The following is a 24,140-nucleotide window of genomic DNA, read 5'->3' on the forward strand; positions in this document are numbered from 1 at the left end:
AAAGTTGCTCAGTATAATCCCAAAGCTTCCCTGGCAGTGGGACCGCACTTATTTATTGGCCACCGTGTATATTTTTTTATGGTAGGTATATTTTCATGTTTTTAGGGTTCCGTAGCCAAATGGCAAAAAACGGAACCCTTATGGATTCGTCATGTCTGTCTGTCCGTCCGTATGTCACAGCCACTTTTTTCCGAAACTATAAGAACTATACTGCTGAAACTTGGTAAGTAAACTTAGTACCTATTCTGTGAACCGCATTAAGATTTTCACACAAAAATAGAAAAAAAAAACAATAAATTTGGGGGTTCCCCATACTTAGAACTGAAACTCAATTTTTTTTTTTCATCAAACCCATACGTGTGGGGTATCTATGGATAGGTCTTCAAAAATTATATTGAGGTTTCTAATATAAAAAAAATTCTAAACTGAATAGTTTGCGCGAGAGACACTTCCAAAGTGGTAAAATGTGCCCCCCCCCCTGTAACTTCTAAAATAAGAGAATGATAAACACCATGCAAACTTCCACCGAAAATTGGTTTGAACGAGATCTAGTAAGTAGTTTTTTTTAATGCATCATAAATCGTAAACCGCAATTTTATTATGTTACTTGCTGCTACGGAACCCTTCATGGGCGAGTCCGACTCGCACTTAGCCGCTTTTTTTAATATATTGCACCGGTCACTATTAAAACACGTATATATTATACTCGACGTGTTTCCCCGTCTAATTGCAATTATTTCCAAGAGAAAGCGTATAAGATAAGCCCCAGTACGTCATGTCAAGGCCCCGGCCTTCCTATCTTGCCTACATTTTGACCTTATTGCGCTCCCGCGGTACTGCAAAAACAAATCAATACGTAGGTATCTGTAGGATGTAGTTCTGATAAAGTTACAGTTAGACCAAGAATAGTCTGCAGCGATTTTGATAGCACACACAGTGCAAGTGTTATTTATACGTCATAATTTCATAGAAGTTTGTCGTTTAAAATTACACTTGCACTGCGTATGCTATCCAAATCGTTGCAGACTTTTCTTGGTCTAACTCTATGAAAGTAAGGGCTGATTTAGACTGCGCCCGAACTCGCATGCGATTTTAGTTACATTGCGGACTGTTGGTTACGTCCAATTCAACCGACCAATCAAAACCCGCAATGTTATGAAACTCACATCGTCTAAATGAGCCCTAGTATCATAAACGTGAAAAAAGGCAAGTGGGTTCGGAAACGATTTATGATTTTATTATGTAAACTTGTTAACCTTTTGTGGAAAAATAACGAGTTTATTTTTTGTGTAAGTTGATCGTCTATTATGGTAACGACACCAATTATGTAGAAGTTTAAGAGGAAATGTGGAGTATTTTTGATATTTCACTGATACTCTGCAACTTTTTCTATAACTTTGCGCATTAAAAGTTGAATGTTTGAGGATAACTCACGCTTCGTTTTCTATGGAAAGCAACACGTGATCCTGATCACCGATCAGGGGGGCGATTTTTGAATTTCGATCGGTCGATTTCGTCACTCGAAAATCGGTGGAAAACGGCGAAATGCTAATTATTGAAATACGAGCGATAGGAATTTGGAATCGAGTGGTTTTAAATACTCGTTTTCAATTATATTAGTAGAATTTAAATGCCTAGTAGTGGAGATATTATTGAACGAAATACACGAAATCGAGCGGTCGAAATTCAAAAATCGGCCCCCAGCCGTCATCAAAGACTAGGAATCCTCTAGACGTAGTTTAGAGCAATAGGGTATTTTCCTACAAGTCAAATCAGTTACTTTTTTAGAGCTGTCAAAACGATTTGCTAATATGAAATTTATATGAAACATTACATCGTGACGTCACGGTCAACTCACCTACTTTTTATATTTGTATCCCATTTATTAAATAGAACTTGTGTTTAAAAATAACTCCTATCTGTGTTTTTCTAATAATTGTCTGGTGCTTTATTTCATGCATGGTGTAAAATAATTTATTTTAAATACAGTATAATACCCTATTATTTCATGCAACCGATGCTGCCAAAAATGCGGGGGTGCGCGGGACGAGGTTAGCGAGATCCCGTGCCGTGATTGGTCCGTTCAAAAGACGATCGAGTTCACGGACGTCACACAAAGACACTTTCGACTCGAACATGGAGTAAATTTACCGTATGCGATGCGTGGCAGCGGGGGTAGCGCGACTATGCTCAGTCTAGAGGATGTTTTGTCTGTGGCCGTCATAGAAAATGACATGTCGGACGCCTCGGCACGGGCCCGGCCTGATCTAGCGTGAGTTATCCTTTATTCGTCTTTTATGTTTTCGTTCGACGTGTTGAATAAATTGCTGAAATTGGTTTCAACATAAGTAACAAAATAAAACTATCTATTTTTTTCCTCCAGTCATGGAAAGTATGCCGCCGTTTTTTTTAAAACGGACTAAAATGAATGTACATAATAGAAGTTTGACATTTAAAATAACACTTGCACTGCGTGTGCTATCAAAATCGTTGCAGACTTGTTTCGGTCTGACTCTTATTTATGGTAAAATGTTGCCAGTGTTTAAAAACTGATGTTAAGTACAGCTTGGCAAAAAAGAGTAGAAATTAAAAAGTGGCAACACTGTAGTGTCGTCCCTTTCAAAACAATACATATAATAAAACGGAACGACACTACAGTGTTGCCACTTTTTAAATTCCACTCTTTTTTGCCAAGCTGTACCTACTGAAGTAGATTTAGAAGTAGTCTCATTATTGGTGCCACGTCCATTAATAGGGGTATTTACTATAGTTAAATTTTTTTCTTGTAAGATCGCGTAACGTCCGCGTTGGGGGTTATATAAAAAAAAAATCTATTGCTCCTCTACAATCTTTGAAGCGTCAGCAGTAGTCAGAGTAGTCTGAATAGGTAGGTACAGTCAGCAGCAATAGTTGCTAAGCGGGCGAGGTGTTCAAAATGATCTTGACGCGACTTTATTGTTATTAACAGAATAAGAACGCGTCAAGGTAATTTTGAACACCTCGCCCGCTTAGCAACTTCTGCTGCTGACTGTATACACGGTGGCCAAAAAATAAGTGCATTCCCGTTGCCACTATTGCCAGGGAGGTTTTGGGATTATACTGAGCAACTTTTACTATGGGACCAACCCCGAAATCGCGAAAAAAAAATTACCCTCCCATAGAAAAAGAACCAGCTTAAATGTATGAAACAGCCAAACTTTTTTTGCGCGATTTCGGGGTTGGTCCTATAGTAAAAGTTGCTCAGTATAATCCCAAAACCTCCCTGGCAACGTGAATGCACTTATTTTTTGGCCACCCTGTATACTGGCGGCTGACTTCTTAACTTAGCTCAGAACAGTAGGTACTGTAGGTACTGTAGGTAGGTATATTGCGTTGTAGTCAAAAAATAAAGAGATTAAAGTCAATTGGATATAAACCGTAGGTCGTACTAATATTAGAAGTGACTTCTCTCAAAACAAGTTTCAACTTTGAGCTCTTGTTACAAATAAACAAGATTATTTCCTCATTAATTCGGTTTAAATGCCGTTTCACCTTACCCCGTCCTGGTACCTACTAAAATATAAACAAATAAGGTGGTGCTCGACGCGGTCCCAGTACATGTCATCTTGAAACTTAAGTCATTGTCAATAGAGGTGACAGCAGGGTGCCATCTATTGGTCATTAGCATGTCGAGCACTAGTACCAGCACCTTAATAATATGTCCAAAATTACAGATATCAACCTAGTCCCACACTAAACTCACTAAGGCTTGTATTGTGGGTACTAGGTTACCAGGGATTAGAACCCGGGACCATTAGTTTCATAGGCAATTAAATATTAGAAAAATATTTTTTGTTGGTCCTTCGAACCGGATGATCAATTGTTTATATGAAGATATACTTAGTTTTTTTATTTTACTGTTACTGGTAAAACTTCTTTGTCAGACTATATGTACAACAGTTAGCTGCAGAGATTGTAGTTAGACCCCCTCCCTGCATACAAATAGTCTATGTAGCTACATAGGTATACGAGGTGGCTAAAAAATAGCTGCTTTCCCGTTGCCAGGGAGGTTTTGGCATTATACTGAGCAACTTTTACTCCTGGCAACGGGAATGCACTTATTTTTTAGCCACCGTGTATCTAAGTATAGCAACATACAGTTATACCTCTGAGATACGGGGTCAGATAGGTAAACTAAGGAAAAACAATAGTTGCCGGCGAAGTTACAAAACAGCGTCCCAACTTCGCCTGTATCGGACCGAAATTGAACAAGTTTAGACACGTTTGCGAGTAAAATAGCTACGATAGGTAATATAAAGTTTAGGTACTGTATTTTTACTAAAACACTAAGTTTAGACGTTTAGAGTCCATCTTTATTAGACTCTATGTTACCTGCCTAGGTAATCGTCTATTAAACTTTTATTAAGCACCTAATTCTTTAAGTAGATACAACACAAAATTTAGACGTAGGGTTTTTTCTTTCTTTATTTTATTTATTTAAACTTTATTGCACAATAAAAATAAGTAAGGTAAACGTACTTAGTGCTCGACATGCTAATGCCTAATAGATGACACCTTGCTGTCACCCCTATTGACAATGACTTAAGTTTCAAAATGGCATGTACTGGAACCGCGTCGAGCACCAGTACGTTTACCTTACAAATGGCGGACTCAATGCCTTAAGGCATTCTCTACCAGTCAACCATAGGGCGACACAGAGAATCTCGAACGTGGGTGCAGTGAGAAAAAACTTATTTCTTTCATACATGTTATTTTTTTCTTTTTGCAGTAGGTAATATAGATATATCTTTCACACTCGAGGAGCTACAGTACAGCCCATGGTATAAGGTTCTTTAAGAAACAGTATGGGTTTTAAAAGTTTGGTCATTCGCATGTGACACGCCGTGAGACGCAAGTGTCCATAGGCTACGGCTAATACTATCTCGCGGTATGCAGTTTGCTATGGAAGTGGTAGGTACCTGTACAAAAATACACCTACTAATATTGAGTTCAAACTTACATTGGAAACCAGCTTTCCGCTTTTTCCGTATAAAAGGGATACTTTCATTTATGTGCCAGTTGGTAGCCAGCGGTACCTAGCCGAACGTTAAAAATCTCAACTTGATTTGATATTTATTGATTTGACATTATAGAGGGGGATTTTGTTAAGGGGCCCACAGATTAATAGTTCGCCGGACGATATTAGCCTGTTAGTTGTTCAGAGCTGACAAATTTTGTGTTTAACTGACAGGCTGATATCGTCTGGCGAACTGGCGGCCTAGCCAAGGTGACAATCGCTTGAGCTTCGCCATCGAATCGCTATGTGTCTCTTTGTCATTCTTCCATATTAGTGTGACAGTGACAGTTGCGTTTCGTTCGCTACGGAGCGTTAGCGATTTGCATGTTGTCTACGGGGCCTGGTAATCAGTGGGCCCCTTTAGGTATATTGGTGTGAATATGTTGTTTACCTACATTATTGTCACGCATACCTATAGGCTATATGTTGATAGGTTTGCTTTTGTTTATATTCACTGAATAGGTATATTTCTCTCTCTGCACCAATTGTAGATGTCTGTTTGGCCCTATGGTTGACTGGTAGAGAATGCCATTTGGCATTAAGTCCGCCATTTGTACATTTTTGTATATACTTTGTGCAATAAAGTTTAAATAAATAAATAAATAAATAGGTCATATTGAACAGACGACGTCAAAGATATGTTTACACTTTTTGCCTTATTACAAAGGAGGTGCAAAAGTGTAAACATATTTTTGATGTCGACTGAACATTACTCACGCAAAGTCTTTATAACGGTTATGTATCAACATGTACCCTCATACTTTACTACTTCACAGAGTTAGGTTAGGTAGACTCTTATATGTAATGTGAGTAATATCAAAGAGAATAGAGTGTATAGAGAGTTACTGTCATGGTAAATTATGTAGTCACAGTAAATTTACTGCCATCTATCAACACAGTGTTAAGACTAAAAATGAAAATGTGTAAAAACAAAAAAAAATGTATATGTATAAATATAATATATATGCATAAATATTTTTTTAGAACGCCATATGGCTTTGACCCATGTTCTTTCACTGATATGTGTTAAATATCGAACGGTGTCAGTGTCACCAAAATGGAATTAAACTTTCACGATTTTTACACATTATTTAATTGTACCACGGGACTTAGTCGCCAACGCCATCTACCCGAGCAGAGGCCAAAGGTGCACGTGACGCCATCTATTCGAGAATAACTTTTTCTTGATTTCCTAGGCACGTTTTTTCCTTAGACTTTATTCATCTTATAAGGAGTTACTATATGTAAGATCACATCAAGTAGAGAGTCGTCAACGCCATCTACCCGAGCAGAGGCCAAAGGTGCACGTGACGCCATCTATTCGAGAATAACTTTTTCTTGATTTCCGAGGCACGTTTTTTCCTTTAGACTTATTCATCTTATAAGGAGTTATGTAAGATCACATCAAGTAGAAATTGTTAAATATCGAATGCGCTCCTAGCTGTAACGTGGCGTAACAGTTCAATATTGGTTTTCTATCCGAGATTAAGCGATATGTTTTTGTTATGAAAATCTGCGCTGCCAGAGAAAATAACATTTTAAATGAAAGTTTTGTTTATTGGAACACGATAGGCAATGTTATTTAACGTTGCTGCTGTCTAGTCAACGGTGGTGGTGGGGGTGGGAAACTGGGCGTTTTAGGGGGCACATCAAACTTAGTCAATAATTAGTCATAATAATACCTACATGTATGTAGGTATTATTATGACTAATTATTGACTAAATCACTTGATGTCAACTGCTTCATTGTCGCTTCGTTATTTATTGTCGTAATTATTAGTTATCTATAGTTTTATCTTAGTAACTCTACTGTAGCTAGTAGTACAGGTGTTCACGGAAGACCAGCGTCAGGTACTACTCCAGTAGGCCCCGGCATCATGCTGAGTGTTCACCTTTTTCAGTGTAGTTACAGTGTACAAGTTAGTTATAAGCCATTTTTTTTTCTTTCTTTCTGTGTACCGTAAAATAGAGTAGGGTCAAAACTGAAAATCAAACCTCGATAACATTTTATTTTTACATATGAAAACTGAATGGTGTATATAATAAGTGTTCCGGACGTTTGTATTTTAGTTTTTATTTTATTTTGGGTAGTTCCATTACTTTGACGATAAAGAGGAAAGCCCACCTCACCCCGTAGTGCCTCGTATTTGGGGTGAGAGGGGTTTTCATACCAAGGTGATTTTGGAAGATTGTCGGATCGATGTTTTTTTTATTATGCGTATTACTATAGCTCCATTTTAAATTGGAATACATTATTTTTGTAGCAGTAGCCTTAAAATCCCTTCTCACCCCCCTCTCAAACCTTCTCTCCCCATTCATAGCCCACCTCTCCCCGCGAAACCTACTCACCCCGTTTTACGGTATGTACTGTATAACTGTGTAGTTAGGTACTTTAATACTGAAATAAATGGTATTCTATTCTATTATTTCAAATTTAATAGACTAGACAGCTCACTGATTTAAACTTTCACGTTTTATTCTCATTATTATATGTATTTAAATATTATTCACAATGACTTAATCGCGTAAAATTAATATTTAACTTAATCTATTAAATTTTCAAGTCAGACCGATCTAATTAGGCAGCGGTTTCTAAACCTATGCTGGCGCCATCTATAAAACCTTTGACAGTTGCCAACCCCATTGACAGGCCTCGGAGGCTTGTCGTAGGCGGGATAACCCCTAATTTTAGGTTAGGTACGTATCTAGTTTAATAAATTTTGAATTTTGAATTAATTCGGTTTAAAAATAGTATCAATCAATGCTGTTGCTGCCAATGTAACCCGGAACTTTAGGTTAGGTACGAATTTAGTTTACTAAATTTTAAAGTCGGTTAAAAATAGTCTCAGTCAATGTTGTCCAATGTGTATTTGGGCCCAGCCCACGTTATCTGAAAGTGGACGGTCTATTTTAAAGTTCAGCTGCATTAATTATTTTAGTCGTTCAGAGATAAAATAATAGCTAGGTAGATTTTATGTAGAGTTAAGGATGACTCACGCTAGACCGGCCGTCATAGAAAATGACATGTCGGACGCCTCGGCTCGGGCCCGGCCCGGTCTAGCGTGAGTCATCCATAGACTTCAATGAAATTATGACGTACAAATAACACTTGCACTGCGTGTGCTATCAAAATCGTTGCAAACTTATTTTGGACTGACTCTAATAAACAGTACGGGTACTAGTAGTAGTAGTAGTAGTAAACTCTTTATTGTACATGAATACATATTAAAAATAACATACAATTAGTAAGAAGTACAAAGGCGAACTTATCCCTTTGAGGGATCTCTTCCAGTTAAACTTTGAGTAGATGAGAGGAGAAAGTGAAAAGAGGGTGACAAATGCAGCAAGATGTAAAACAAGGTACCAGAAAGATAAAGGATATAAATACATACAAAATTTATAGGATAAACATACATATATTACACAAAGAGGAATGGGGAAAATACACTAAGAATTGGAAAGAATTAGAATGATATAAGGCAACTATACAATAGAAATATAGACAAATACATCAGTCAGATCAGATAACCATAGCTTCTTTAACCTCTCCTTGAACGACGCAACCGATTGACTAGTTTTCGTTACTAAAAAAATTTATACAAGGAAAATACAAATTTTGTTAAAGCCTGTAAGCTGCCGAAAGTTGGACGCTTGAATGCTTAAAGTTCACTAAAATTAGCATATTTCAGCCCAGCCCACGATATCTAAAAATGGCGATAAAGTTCAACTGAGCCTCTACCATCAGTTTTAACATTGACATAACGCTCACGTCTACGTAATTTACTTTCTGTACATCTCGTTTCCACTATTGCTCGCATATGCGAGTACGAGCGAGATGCATAGAAAGTAAGTTACGTAAACGTGAGCGTTATGTCAATGTCAAAACTGGTGGTAGCCGTACTGCATTCATTTACTGTATAACGTTCAGAGACCTGGGAGCCGCCTATGCATTTCTAAATTTGATGCGACTGGAAAATACATTCATGGAACGTTTTTAAGTCTGCTAGTTAGGTCTAGTCTAGGCCAATCAAATCAGATTTTTTCGAAAATTTAACACCCAGCAGGTTGGAATTCGTTTTAATACCTTAATTTTGAGGATCCGAAAGGTACCTACCTTAATTTGAATTCGTAGTCAAAGTTTGTAAAAAATAGCCACCACTTTGAATTTCTTTATTTTTTGTATAATCATGTTAAAATCCGAAAATTCGTTTTCACTAGTGTAGTGGGTTCCTTCTACATCAAGTGGTTTGGTAATCCAAGGAAAAATGTATCTCCCAAAGCTCACAAAAATTATGCACACCTCCTGGGATTGAGCAGACTTGGATTACACGCATTCAGAACCAAATAAAGGTATCAAAACGATTTCCAGCTTGACTCCATTGAATTCCTAGATTAATTCATCGAATAAATCTAAAATTTGATTGGCCTATTAGCCTACAGTCTACATACAGCATAGCAGACTATGGTTCGTTTTTTTAGCATTAGAAAAAGACTACGCAATCATGACGTAAAAACGCTTTTTAAAAATCAGTAACTATTTACTTATGAAAGCAAAATAATGTAAATATTCGTATATATATGATTCATAATTGTTACTTATTTTGCTGTGTATATTGCCGTGACTTATTTTTCAAAAGTGTTTTTCAATAAAAAGACACGTCAAGATTTTTTTTCTAATGCTAAAAAAACGAACTATAAAAGCAAAAAGGTTTCATGAATGGATTTTACACTCGCGTCAAATTTAGAAAGACGTAGGCGGCTACCAGGTAAAATAAGCTGCTGTCGGTTCCCTGCACGTCAGAGGAAATTAATGCACTTGAACTTTGTCACCATTTCCGGATATCGTGGGCGGCTGCAATAAGCTGGGCTTGATTGATGCACTAATTTTAGAGCCGGTCAAACAAGTTTGTCAGTAGATAAAGGCGCGAAATTCAAATTTTCTATGGGACGATAACCCTTCGCGCCTACATTTTTTTAAATTTGCCTGTCTTTTCTGACGGAAATTGCTTGACAGAGTATAACTATAAATTAATCCTTTACAGACCACAGAGCAACATAGACCTACGTGTATATGCATAAAGTTCAATTTCAGTTTTGACAGCTTTTGTGTTTGACACGGCGTCGAAAAGATTAAGTCTGGAAAATATTAAGCTTGGGCGCGTAGCCAACGTGCCAATCGTTAACGCTCCGTAGCGTGATGTAGTCATCTCTCTTTATCACTCTCCCCACTAGTGCGGCAGTGACAGTTGCGTTTCGATCGCTACGGAGCGTCAACGATTGCACGTTGGCTACGCACCCTGAGCTTATGACGTCAAGACACGCAAATTGCCCGAAACAATCTAGAGGTTAAGCCGGGTCAAGTGTAAATCGATGGTTCATTCAGTGTTCAATGACGCCGGCATGATTATAGGGGTGTTTTAGGGGTATTTCACGAGGAGGTCGATTACGTAAGACGTTTGCCTTGTATGGCTACCTCAATCGAATCCGTAAAGCTCAGGAATATATATACTGCCAATCTGTTAGCGAAGTCGATGTGATATGACTTACGGATGTAGTGCATAATTATTTTCCATCGTATTTTCACGGAAACGTACGAATGTGTCTTGCTATTTCAGTCAGTCTCGGTACAAAAAAAACCGGCCAAGTGCGAGTCGGACTCGCGTTCCAAGGGTCCCGTACATTAAGTGCGACTCACGCTTGACTACACATTTCTAATAGGTTTTCCTGTCATCTATAGGTAAAGAACTAATTTGTGTATTTTTTCAAAATTTTTGATAAGGCCTCCCCTCGTTCCCTCCACTCACCCTATCGTTTGTAGAGGTTCCCGCCAATGCGGCTAAAATGCATCCAAGTCGTCAATGTAACATGTAAACAATGAAAATATTTTTGTGCATTTGTCGATAACGTACCTAATATCTCATCCTGCCGGCTGTATTTATTACAGATATTTATGTGGAAATCCGGCGACAATAATATGTAGGTATACGTATTTCGCCTTATTACCATGGAATTAGGAACAGAATCGTATGTACATTTGATATTACAATCAAGTATGATTGCCTGAAATTGCATTAATTTGTGAAAAATACAGTTTAAAACAAGGATAAAATACGTATCAAATATTCAATAACTGTAGTGCAAACGTAGCAATTTTAATCTCGTCTGCAGTTCTATTTATATTTTTGCAAACTGAAGTTTAGTTTGTCAATGGATGAATAGTGTGGCCTTCGGTTTGTTAGCTTGTCTATTTCTGACTACATCACTATATTAGGAACTTGCAGCTGAATGGGGTTGGCCGGAGTATTTAGCAGATGGCGCCAGCATAGCTTGCCCTGTCAATCCCTAGAATTGTGTCAAATTTTTGCTTTTTTGATGGAATTTTATGCCCTGGATGCCAGTCCTTTAAGCCAAATCTCATAGAAAAAGGGGCAAGCTATGATGGCGCCAGCTATGGAAACCTTTGACAGTTGCCAACCCCATTTAGGCCATACGTGAGACTTCCACTTAGCAACAATGCTACAGAGGTGACTAGGGAGTAGGCGGGAGATGACCGAACTAGATGAAACTTTAATTGTATGGAAAGGTAATATAGGGATATTGGAAGTATGGAACTTTCTATGCGAGTAGCATAGCCAATCGAGTCCTTGTCATAGTCTTGTCACAGCCTACTACTTTGCCTTTTTCAAGCTATGTCTAATTTTTAATACATTTGAATGGGGTCTCTATTGTTTCCCAAATAGTTTTAAGCCATAATGTATTGTTTGTCCGAATCTTCGTTAGTCATAATTAGTTTTTCTTAGGAACGCGTAACCTTTTAGGATTGCCATAAAACAAACCTAACCTAACCTAACCTCATCATCATTAACTTAAGAGTTATTCTCTTGTCGGTGGAGTATCTTCCAGCTTTCCCTATCTTCCGCCAACTCTAACTATCTATACCTACCCTACCCTACCCTACCCTACCCTACCCTACCCTACCCTACCCTACCCTACCCTACCCTACCCTACCCTACCCTACCATACCCTACCTAACCTATCTATACAATAACCTTACGAAAATCCTGAAAAGTTAACGGTTTCAGTTTTATGACTAACGATAATATGACAAACAATACATTATGACTTAAAATTTTATGGGAAACAAAGGGATCCCATTTGAATGACGTAGGTAAGCCCTTTTTTGTCTTGTGACGAAAATAGTTTCATAATCAATTTAGCGATGGCTCCAAATTTATCCCCAAGGTCATTGACAATACCATACGCTCGTAAACACAGATTAAAGTAGGGAATATTACTAAATTAAGCCAGCTACGAAAATGGAGACAATTTTGACGGAGGTCGCAGACAGGCGTAATACAATTTGAACGGTATTTCAGATTAGATTGGGGGAGAAAAAGTGCTGTATAATTTTTATTCAATTTCTTAACTGAATTTGCAATTTATGAACTAGGTTCACATTTAAATGTTGGTGTAATAGATGTAACTAAATAAAATGAAATGAAAAACTTTATTTGAGACAAAAACCTTAAAAGTAGTATACATATTATAAAAATATATTTTAAAACTAAACACTACAATAGTTATTTGTTTTACAACCCGAGCTAGCGAAAGATTCCAAAATCGAAAAATGGAATCTTGAGCGTTGCGAGGGTCTCAAAGCACGAGGGTTAAACAAAATTTTCCCCCGAGTGAAACACCAAATCTTTCACCACACCAACCCGAAGCCAATATTTAATGTAAAATATCAAACAAAATCAAACCAAATCAAATTCAAATGAATGTTATTAAATATTATCATCCAAAATCATCATTTAAAAGTCAATTCTACCAGCAAACATAAGAAAACAACTCAAAATTTGCATTTGATTACTTTGCCTCACATGTGAATTACTGATAGCAAAGTACAACTTTGCTATCCGTTTTTGAAGTGCAAAGTAAGCCTTTCCGAGCTGGTGTGGTGAAAAACTCATTATGGTTGCGAATAATGCGAATGTTGCGATGCATTACGCAACCCCGCAGGAAAAGAAAGAGTGACTAAACCCTCGAGTGGCTGAGGCGGGAATCGAACTGTGGCGTCTCGAGGTTACGCGGCTAAAGGGGCCCACTGATTAACAGTCCGCCGGACGGTATCGGCCTGTCAGTTAGAAGAACATTTTGACAGTTCCGAACAACTGACAGGCCGATACCGTCCGGCGGACTGTTACCTAATCAGTGGGCCACATGAATACGCAGCAAGCGCAGGAAGGCTTGGCACTTTTTTTTAGTATATCACATCTATCTCAGCTCATATTTTTTTTTAATATATAATATTATGTATATTTATTTAATAAATGCATACAAACTTAATATACATAACTAGAAAAAAAAACATAATTAAATAACTAACCTACAAAACTTAAAAACTAAATCTAAAAATAAATAAAACTAAACTTAAAATAAAAAAATTACAAAATATCCCCCTGCGGAATGGTGCCGTAGATGCTGGCAGCATTTCCTCGCTGTATCGCAATACTTATTCTTTGTGCGAGGAAGCTGCCAGATCTACGGTCACCAGTGGCGTCATAAATAATAATAAATTAATAAATTATACTTTAACCCCAAGATTGTATTGCTAAGTAATAGATAGTTATGTTTCAAGGTTGTGTGATACGTTATCTTGCAGTATTTTCCAGCATGTGCGTTAACAGTAGTAGGTATTGTTTATTTATGCACAAATTAATTTTATCGTTTATCTCTAAAACGGGTTTACCGATGTAATTGCAATTGCAATAAATTTATTGCAAAAGATTTGTGATAAATATATCACCTTTGGTGTTTTTGTCATTTTACACAAAACTAAGCGTTTTCTACAAATGAATTTACACCACCTCAATAAGTACTGAAAGAGCCCTCACGATGGTATGAATAATATTTATTGCTATCGCAACAGTAGAGTCTGAGCAGCTAACAACTTTCGGACCTTCGTATATGTGAATCTACTTAATATTATTTGAAGTTTCCTTGTTTTCTTAAAAAAAAAAAAGAATTTCCTCAATCACGACCTCTGTCCTTCGAGATATCAGGTAACAATAATAAAGAAAAATCCCACCGAATCGAGAAACGAGATCCTGTCTGTTTTGAAATTTTAAATTTGGTTAAAAATTAAAACAGGGGTATAGTCATAATATATACACCCGCAAAATTCCAAGGCCACTTTATGGAGGAACCAGGGGCGTAGCGTGGGGAGGGGGGGGGCTAGGGGGGCCATGGGGCCATGGCCCCGGGCGGCACATGAGATTGAGAGGGGCGGCCAACTGAGCATGTAAAAAAATATAAAATGAAGAAATCGAAAATTTTCAAATCGCGCTACGAAACGCGCTAATGCACCACGGGAGCGAACGGCGCGAGGCGGCGGTGCGGGGGCGGTGGTTCACTGCTGGAGTGTGGCGTCCCGAGCCATCGCCGAGCTTACACGATTGTCCGCTGGTTATAGGTTATATGACGTCACATCAAATAGAACACGGCGCTTTCTGTAAGCGCCTTCGGCGCCCTCATACTAAAAGCCGTGCGCCGGCTTTTAGTATGAGGGCGATGCCAAAATATTCGGGCGTAGCCCGATGAACGTGGCGCGCTACGCGCTGCGCGCGATTCGATGCCAAGCGCCTTTGGCGCCCTCATACTAAAAGAGTCGGGCGTAATCCGGGTGGCATTACGTGGCGCGCTGCACGCGATCCAATGCCGGACGCCTTTCGTCGCCCTTGTACTAAAAGGGCTGGACGTAGCTCGACATACGTAGTGCACTGTGTGCGATCTAATACCGGGCACCTTCGGTGCCCTCATACTAAAAGAGTGACGTACGTACATGGCGCGTATTGGGCGCTTTGCGTGCGCTGCTGTACTGAAGGTGCCCTCCCACAAATATAATGTAACATTACTTTAAAATTTAAATCAATACTTACCAAATTGATCACGAACCCCAAAATTATTTAAATAAAAAATAAGTTCAAAAACTACAACAGACTACTCAAAATCTCGCTCTAAAACGTATGCAACAAGAAAAACACACTAGTCATTTTGCGTTCTAGACCATCTGCGGATAACCCACGATGTGCACATGGAAAATTATTACAAAAACAATTATTATGAGGTCTTGTTAGCATGAAATTGTCTAACGTCATTTTGGAATTTCATATCCGCCAGACTTCACTTAGATTACCCGTGACCTGTGAACCAACTGCTGATAATATTCCTCTACTTATATAATGGCCGGTATCTCGCCAACGATCATGAGTACCAGCAAACATGAACGAGTTAGCATTCGTCTTCATTTTGTTTTGCGGAGCGAGGGGACTTCTAGTTTCGGGCTTCAACATTACAGATGGAACTAGAAGAAATGTAACAAGAACACGTCGAGGCAGCGTTACTAGCGCCAGCGAAACCTTCGTAGCTACCGTTGGCAAAGTGGAGGCTGCTATAGATACACTTAAAACGACCTATTTGTACCGCCCGATCATTCACGGAGAATTTGTGGAGGGCACGGTACGAAGCTACCAAATTTTTCAAACTGACGAAGGCAAAGAGGTTTTTGGCACGTTGGGTGGTGACCTTAACCAGTCTTTTAAGTCGATTGTCCGCCGTCGGCCTCGCACGGGTGATATTATCTCTTGTAGGATTCCCTCGAGCAAATTAGCGGAACATTACATGATGGTCCTCAACGATAACGTCATCGAAGTGGCAGTGGCTGGAGGCAAGTCGACTCATGCCGGCGTTATCAGGATGGATTCGTTCAGAAATTCATCGTACTACAATTCAACGCAGTGTTTGTATCACGAGAACCGAGTATTGTCAAGAGCTGATGTAATTGATGATGAAAAAGGCGGCGACACGGAATCCCGTCTGAAGATGAACGAAATTATTGACCGTATGGATTGCACTATAAATGAAACTAAGGGGAGGTTTCATTACGAATTACTGTCCTGCAACTGTCAAGATGTAGTTCTGTATTGGGCTTACGGCTACGCGGAAAACACCTGTATAAAGAATTTTGGGTGTTTCAATTACTTGATGAATAGTTTCGACCAAATTTACCGGTACGTTGATGAGGAAGCATTTCTTTTGTACGAGGAACATAAAGATAGTAAGGGTTTACTTGAAGCCGCTGCAAAAGTACTTTTACCTTTGCCTTAGCGTAGTAGAACGTGAACTAGTAGTAGAAGTAGTAACATGAATTAATAGCAAATATTTCTTAAAAAAACGTTTAATTTTAAATTAATTTTGTCCTATACAGTGTAGCTTTTGCAAAATAAATCATGTTCAAAGATACATTGGATTCGTTTATTTAATTTGGAAGTACCCAATGCTTTTGTCTTCTTGTATAGCATAGTCTAATAAAACATAGTCTTCCATTCCCAGAGTGACACGGGCCTACGTCACAACAATATGGCCGCTATATATAGCGCTATCGCATATTATCATATAGCGCAGTCGCATGATGACGTAGGCCCGTGTCAGTTAGGTGACCTAGAAAAGACGGGAATGGAGTACCAGGCGGAGTATATTATTATACCATGTTGTATAGTTCGTTTTTTTAGCATTAGAAAGAAGGTAATTAGACGTGCGCGCCATAAGGAGTCAGCGCGCCGCCGCCGCCGCCGGTAGTTTAAAATTCGCGCCGAATATTTTTTTCTAAGACAGTATTATGCAGCGTTAAAATATGTAATAGGTTATACTCCGATAAGAAATAGTTGAAAATTATTGTGGGCGCCACTTCCTACGTAACTCTCACATTTTTGAGGTAGAATACTTACTTAAACATGGCAATAATTTAGTACGGATTTTTTTTAGTTATATAATTTAAATTCTACTATTTTATGTCGCACCAACACCATACTAACTATTTCTTATGTGGCAGTATGATTTACATAAAAATGTGTTGTATGTATGGGTAAAACACATTTACAAAGTATAATGTCCAGTGTTTTAACCGTTGTCGACTACAGGGCACTTTTGCTAAGTCCAGTATGTTGGACATTGCGAATATTCATATTATCAAATTATCAAATATTCTGGTAATTTTTATGGTAAATAAATTAAACAGAGGCATGTAAGGTGTTACAAAACGTTTTAAAAAGTCGTATTAACGTAATGAACCAAATAGATAAAAATATTTTTACGGATTTTTTTTCCTGTGCGTTCATCAAGACATCAAGAGGCAGACCCGATTTCATTTGAGAATTTTCTTACGAAAATATTTATAAAATTGCATACATTATTGTAAAAACCATTGCTCAGATGATACAACCTACGATACCCCGCTAAGTTTAATAAATGACGTCAATGACTGGTAAAATTTTACCACCTAGGCACCTATACGAGCTATATAGTTTTTGGAAAAAATATAAAAAAAAATGGGTTTTACTTAAATTCATATTAACATAACTTGACTAGACATTATCCGTAAGAGTATTTGTAATTAAAAAATGCAATTATTCTATATTTATTAAAAAAAACATGAAATTGACAAAAAAAACCTTATGCACATAAAGTACCTACGGTATGTATACTCGGCAACGGCCAAAATACTGGACGTCTTTTCATTATGCGGCGTATCTTCTTATTTACACTGAACCTGGCAACATCCAACATATTTGACATACCTATGTTTTTTTCCAAACTATTATAAATCGATTTTTTTCATGATTTTTCAACAATAAACAACCACATAATAAGATAATAACACCAAACAAATGATACTAACACAGTTTTTTGAGATTTTTTTCCCTATATACGTTTTAATATTGAAAAGTTGAAAAATCCCACGCCGCCGGCGTTACGCCACCGCCGTGAATTATTTCCTGGCGCGCCGCCGCCCGATTTTTTTCGACCGGCGCGCACGTCTCTGGTAAGCGATCTTGACATGTCTTTTAATTGAAAAATGGTTTTTAAAAATCAGTAGGTAACTACTTATGAAAGCAGAAGAATATAATAAATGATCGTATTAGATTCATAATTGTTATGTATTTGCCGTGACTTATTTTTAAAACGTGTTTTTCAATTAAAAGACATCAAGATCGTTTACCTTTCTTCTAATGCTAAAAAAACGAACTATAGAAAACAATAATTCAAACTATTTTTTGCTATAGTGAAAGGAAAATCTCTGGATTTTACCCCTCATAAGTCTATGAATGTTTCATATGAATGTTTTATTATCTCAGCCTTATATCGCGTGAGAGATTTCAGTCTCACCCGAGAATGGCTAAGTGAATAAGTTTAGCTAACTTTGTCCATTTCAGGTCTTTCAGGATTTATGGAAATAAAATATTTAAGTTTATTGTTGTGTAAGCTACGGTCCGTTCCGTAGAGTTAAACCAAGAAAAGTCTGCAGAGATTTTGATAGCACATGAGCACACTCAGTGCAGGTGTTATTTTAAACGTCAAACTTCTATGAAATTATGACGTTAAATAACACTGGCACTGCGTGTGCTGTCAAAATCTCTGCAGACTTTTCTTGGTTGGTAAATTTTGATAAAAGGGTGTCCTAATACGATTAATTTCACAAGCAATAAATTACTGAACGATTAATTTTTATGGCCTGGGTGAAATACGAAAAAAAATTAGGAGTTTTATAAATTATTTATTACTTTTAATAGCATTTGTCGAGTGTAAACAGAGAAAACCATTTTTAATTTTTGTCATAAATGTCCCACATATATCATGTCCGCATGATTACGTCACACAAGCGGCCTTGTGGCTCAATTAATTAATTAAATTAAGCCCATTTACCTGAAATTAAATGTTTTTAGACAATTACTAAGGTTAAAAACGAAGGTTTTAATTTTTTTATACCTATGTTATAATCTCGTTTGCCGTAGGTGTCGTAGCTAAATATAGTAATTTTTTTGAGGCTACCTATTTCAATATGAGTTGAGTGAGTTTACACAATCCCTAGAGTAAACGGTCGCGGTAGACTCGTGGTAAGGGCACAGTAAAGAGTTTTACGCCATTGTTAAACTTGACAGCCGCATAAGGTTTATTTGCTACTTTGTTGGAATATGTTATATTTCACCCTTGCAAGAAATTAGCATGTAAGCTCCTAAGTAGGCCTATTTACATAGAGGCATGTTTTATTACCTACTTACATAAATAATGATGATTGAACTGAAATGGAAAATACACTCGGATTTTATCGGGTTTACCGTGGGGCTTAGACAATTTGTGTAAAAAAATTCGTACAATATTTAGGTATTTATTTATTTTGTTTTATGAAATTCGTGTATTTAGCCTCTTTGGATATTTTTTTGGTAGGTAAGGTAACTGAATAATAAACTATGTAAATAGTTGTTACATAATTTTGAGACTTGAGAATTAACAATTAAACTTTAGTGAAGTAAATTATTACTAGATTATTTTTATGGTTTTTAAATAAATAAAAGAACATAGGTAGGTAGTTGAAGAGACTCGTATTATATTAACTAGTTATCCAAGTTTGAGTAAATTAACCTAAATATTAAAAAGAGTTTTAGGTAATTCTGTTACTGGCCACCAGCTAATAACTGGACACACTAAACTAAAAATGAATTCTATTCTCCTATAAACAAAATTCAAGGTAGAGTCCGGTGAGACTACTAGAGTAGCAATTAATTTAAGCTTGTAACCCATTCTCAACTTAATTTCATTTTAGTGTAAGGTTTCAATAACTGGTTAGCCTTCAATAACTAGCCACCTTAATACTATTAAAATGAATTCTGTTTATAAGGTGAATAAAATTGATTTTTAGTTTAGGATGGCCAGTTACTGGCTAATTACCCTACTATTTCCTAAATTTTTTTGTATGTAGTACTTAATCTTCTACAAATATTTTTTAGGAGATCGTCTGTAGGGCATTCCTTTAAATATTAGCTCGTAGTAAAGAGTTCTTCTTTTATAATTATTTCAACATTCTTTATCATTTTTTTCGTCCTAACCTTGACTATTAAGATGCCTAATTAACTTAAACAAAGCACTAACGAACTGGTCGGCAATTCAAATTTATATTGTGATATCAAGATGATATCCAGACTTAGAAGTTTTTGTGGCAAAAACGAGTGTTTGAGAAAATGAAACATCGATAAATCTGTTATCGATAAGTCTTAGGTAGATTAGTATTTAAAATATGTAACTTCTTCTTGCTGTAGGTAAGTTACCGAGAATTATTAAAAAATTAAAACGTAAACTGTAGTATACAGTGCCAAAAGAACAGAAAACTACCAAGATATACTCAAAAGAGAAGAAGATATCGAACGTGTTGTGTATTTCACGGTAGCTATCTTCGTATAAAATGTAATAAATATTTTTTTATTTAGTTTCATCTGACCGTTGTCTGTCTGTAATTAAATCTTGCAAGTTAAATTTGATCCACATCCCGGTTTCCGATTGAGCTGAAATTTTGCATGCATGTATAAATCGGATGACAATGCAATATTCTGATACCATCGAGCTGATCTGATGATGGAGACAGGAGGTGGCCATAGGAACTCTGTGATGAAACAGCGCAACCTAATTGTGTTAGGGGTTTTTAGAATTGTCTCGATGAGTATTAGTTGTCTGTCGTAAGAAAAGTACAGTCAGCGATAAAAGCTTGTAACAAAAATGAAATTTTTCCAAAAACTTATTAAGTATAACGTTAAGGTAACATCGATAACAGACATGTCGATATTTTATTTTGTCAATCACTTTGTTTTGCCATAATAACTTTTATGTCTGATGATATCAAAATATCTCAGTCATTAGTGCATTTCGCTCGTATTCGTCCGTAGTTGTCCGTAGGTACAAATGTAGTGCATAATTATTTTCCATCGTATTTTCACAGAAACGTATGAACGTGTCTTGCTATTTCAGTCAGTCTCGGTACAAAAACCGAGGTTGACTGAAGTAGCATGACAAATACGAACGTTTCTGAGAAAATACGAAGGAAAACAATAATGAATTACATCTGTATATACATGTATTGGCGCGAGCTACTGACATCATTTAGATAGGTACCTATCATATTGGTGTCAAAATGTAACTTCGAATTGGCCTCCCAGGCTGCAGTCAACCGAGTTCCATAAACGAATAACTGAGTTGATTCAATTAACTCTAGTTTGAGTCAATCCGAAGTGGTTTTTTTGTTCGTTTTGAAACAGAAATATGAAAGCATTGGATGGAACTGATTGCAATTTAAACTTTAACCTTGCTGGTTTGAATAAGCCCATTTGAACTTTTAAAATAGCAACTCAATTTGTTATTGATGTGGGTTTTCAGAATAAAGTGAACCATTTACTTTTCTCGTAAACCTAAAGAACAAACTTTTCGGTTATTTCTACTCAGAATCACGAAGACTATTGATTGAATGATTGTAACAAAAGAAAAGTGCCCCCAGTTTTTATACAAATTTTGGGTGTCCGATTTGTGACGGTCCATACAAAATGTATGGAAAAATGCGTCACTAAGCTGAAATTTTTTTCGGACAGTTTTTTTCTTGCAGAAATGCGTGCAGTTCCCATACAAATTGCAGTCGGGTTGCAGTCCGTCTGTATCGGCTCTAATGTTTTTTCTGATATTGTTGTTTATATGCAGGGTCATTTTTGGACCGTTAGCCATATTGTGCGAGGTGATTAGGTAAGTCACACTGAACAACTTTTTCTATGGGACCAACCCCGAAATCCCAAAAAACATTTGGCCTTCCCATAGAAAACGTCGACATCCACTCGACCAAAATGTATGACACGGCCAAAAAAATTTTTGTGATCTCGGAGTTGGTCCCATAGAAAAAGTTGTTCAGTATGGCCTACCTAATCACCTCGCACAATATGGCTAACGGTCCAAAAATGACCCTGTATACCTATTCGTACATGTTTATTTTTATTTATTATGGTACATGTTTTGTGATAGTCACCAGTGTCTTTTTTCTTATGTATTTGTACCTAGGTAGGTATCTTAGGATAATTCTAATTCTAGGATGTCTGATTCTGGGTTGTCAACAACAACAGTTGAATATCCGCAGTCATAATTTTCCATTGGTGAAGTAGCCAGCAGTGCTGAGCAATTTACTTTATCGACATCGATAGTTTTTTTCATAAAAATGGTACCTACAAAAAAATACCACTACGCAATACTCATGTAACAAATTACTATTCACGCAATAACTATTCGGCATTACTTATACATTTTCAGTATAGGGGTTATTGTATAAAAAAAAATACTTTTGTAATTAGGTAGGTAGGTACGTAAAAAAATCTTTATATTCTTTTTAGGGTTCCGTAGCCAAATGGCAAAAAAAGGGACCCTTATGGATTCGTCGTGTCTGTCTGTCTGTCCGTCCGTATGTCACAGCCACTTTTTTCCGAAACTATAACAACTATTAGGTACTGTTGAAACTTGGTAAGTAGATGTATTCTGTGAACCGCATTAAGATTTTCACACAAAAATAGGAAAAAAAACAATAAATTGTGGGGGTTCCCCATACTTAGAACTGAAACTCAATTTTTATAATTCAATAGGTCTTCAAAAATGATATTGAGGTTTCTAATATCATGTTTTCTAAACTGAATAGTTTGCGCGAGACACACTTCCAAATTGGTAAAATGTGTCCCCCCCCCTGTAACTGCTAAAATAAGAGAATGATAAAACTAAAAAAAAATATATGAAGAACATTACCATGCAAACTTCCACTGAAAATTGGTTTGAATGAGATCTAGTAAGTAGTTTTTTTTTAATACGTCATAAATCGTAAACAGCAATTTTATTATGTTACTTGCTGCTACGGAACCCTTCATGGGCGAGTCCGCCTCGCACTTGGCCGCTTTTCTAATTTATTGTCACATACCACTAAAAGTACTTTTTATTCCTAAGTAGTAATTATTATAATTTCGTTTTCCTTACAAGGTGTAATAAGTTTATTTATTTATTTAGAAAAAATCAGGCAACAACCCATATTACAAATACCTTACAGACTAACATACATATTTTATAAACTTAAAACCAAACACTATTTAGACGACAAAACGGCGTGGTTCCGTTGCATCGTCTGGTCTTGTGTCGGATTCGGCAGTTTGCCCCGGAACCTCCGAAGTACGACACCTTTCGGCCAGAAGTCGAGATAATGTTTGTATGTCTCATATGTAGACATGTCTTTATTACACCATATTACCTATTACAAGGTGCAAGATGAGCAAGGAATATTAATTCGTAGGTATAGGCAATTTTTAAGGGAAGTTACATATTTTATAGTAACATTCCAATTAAAAATTATAAGGGACCATTCTTACATTTGGCTTACTCGTAGATTATAATAAATAAAGTAAACAATTCAAATATGTACATATATTTGAATATAACAATATCGATATAATGTCTCATCACTACACAAATCAACTAAATTGTGCAGCCGCCTTGTACGTGTTGGTCACCAAACAATGCCTGTTCCAGTTCACAACATACATTCAAACAACATACAACATACATCTTTGGCATATTATGTTCAACATCAAGAGTGGAATTTATTGACACTATAAAATGTTGTTATAATTCAATTTCAACTGTGTGAAGTTGACTATTTTCTGGACTATGTGAAGATATATGAAGACTGACAAATAAAACTTGTGGCTAACACCAGTTACCATCACACCTTGAAATATTCTAGAGCGGAGTTATAAAACCATCAAGTTTTGTGATAATTATTTAAATCCAATCTTTGCATTCTGTGAACAAAGACTTGACCTTCGATCCTATTTGACCTTCGATGTCATTGTGAATGTGGAAATAGACATTTGTGGCTTTTAACTGCAGTTATCGTTACACCTTAAAATATTCTAGAGCCGAGTTAAAAACCATCAAGTTTTGTAATCATTATTTAAATCATATCTTAGGGCTCTGTGAATAAAGACTTCAAAAAGACTAAAGACTTTTACGGCCCTATAGTGTGTGAATATTAATTTGGCCCTCGATTGTGATGTGAAAATAGGAATTTGTGGCTTTTAACTCCAGTTATCGTTACACCTTCAAAGATTCTAGAGCGGAGTTATATATAACTAAAACCATCAAGTTTAGTGATCATAATTTAAGCCCTTGGACCCTGTGAACAAAG

At 36.8% G+C, this 24,140-nt stretch overlaps 1 protein-coding gene and 1 long non-coding RNA gene across 2 annotated transcripts in view; both read left to right on the forward strand.

Annotated features, from left to right (window-relative positions):
* LOC134801849 (uncharacterized) overlaps positions 1-24,140 on the forward strand; it is a 30,211-nt gene that overhangs the window by 1,011 nt on the left and 5,060 nt on the right. The window lies entirely within an intron of this gene.
* Positions 74-22,788, forward strand: LOC134801923 (uncharacterized). The gene is made up of 2 exons (XR_010145754.1): positions 74-378; positions 22,555-22,788. It is a non-coding gene; the product is annotated as an uncharacterized LOC134801923 (long non-coding RNA).

Source organism: Cydia splendana, chromosome 23 (genome assembly GCF_910591565.1).
Source record: "Cydia splendana chromosome 23, ilCydSple1.2, whole genome shotgun sequence".
NCBI classification, from domain to species: domain Eukaryota; kingdom Metazoa; phylum Arthropoda; class Insecta; order Lepidoptera; family Tortricidae; genus Cydia; species Cydia splendana.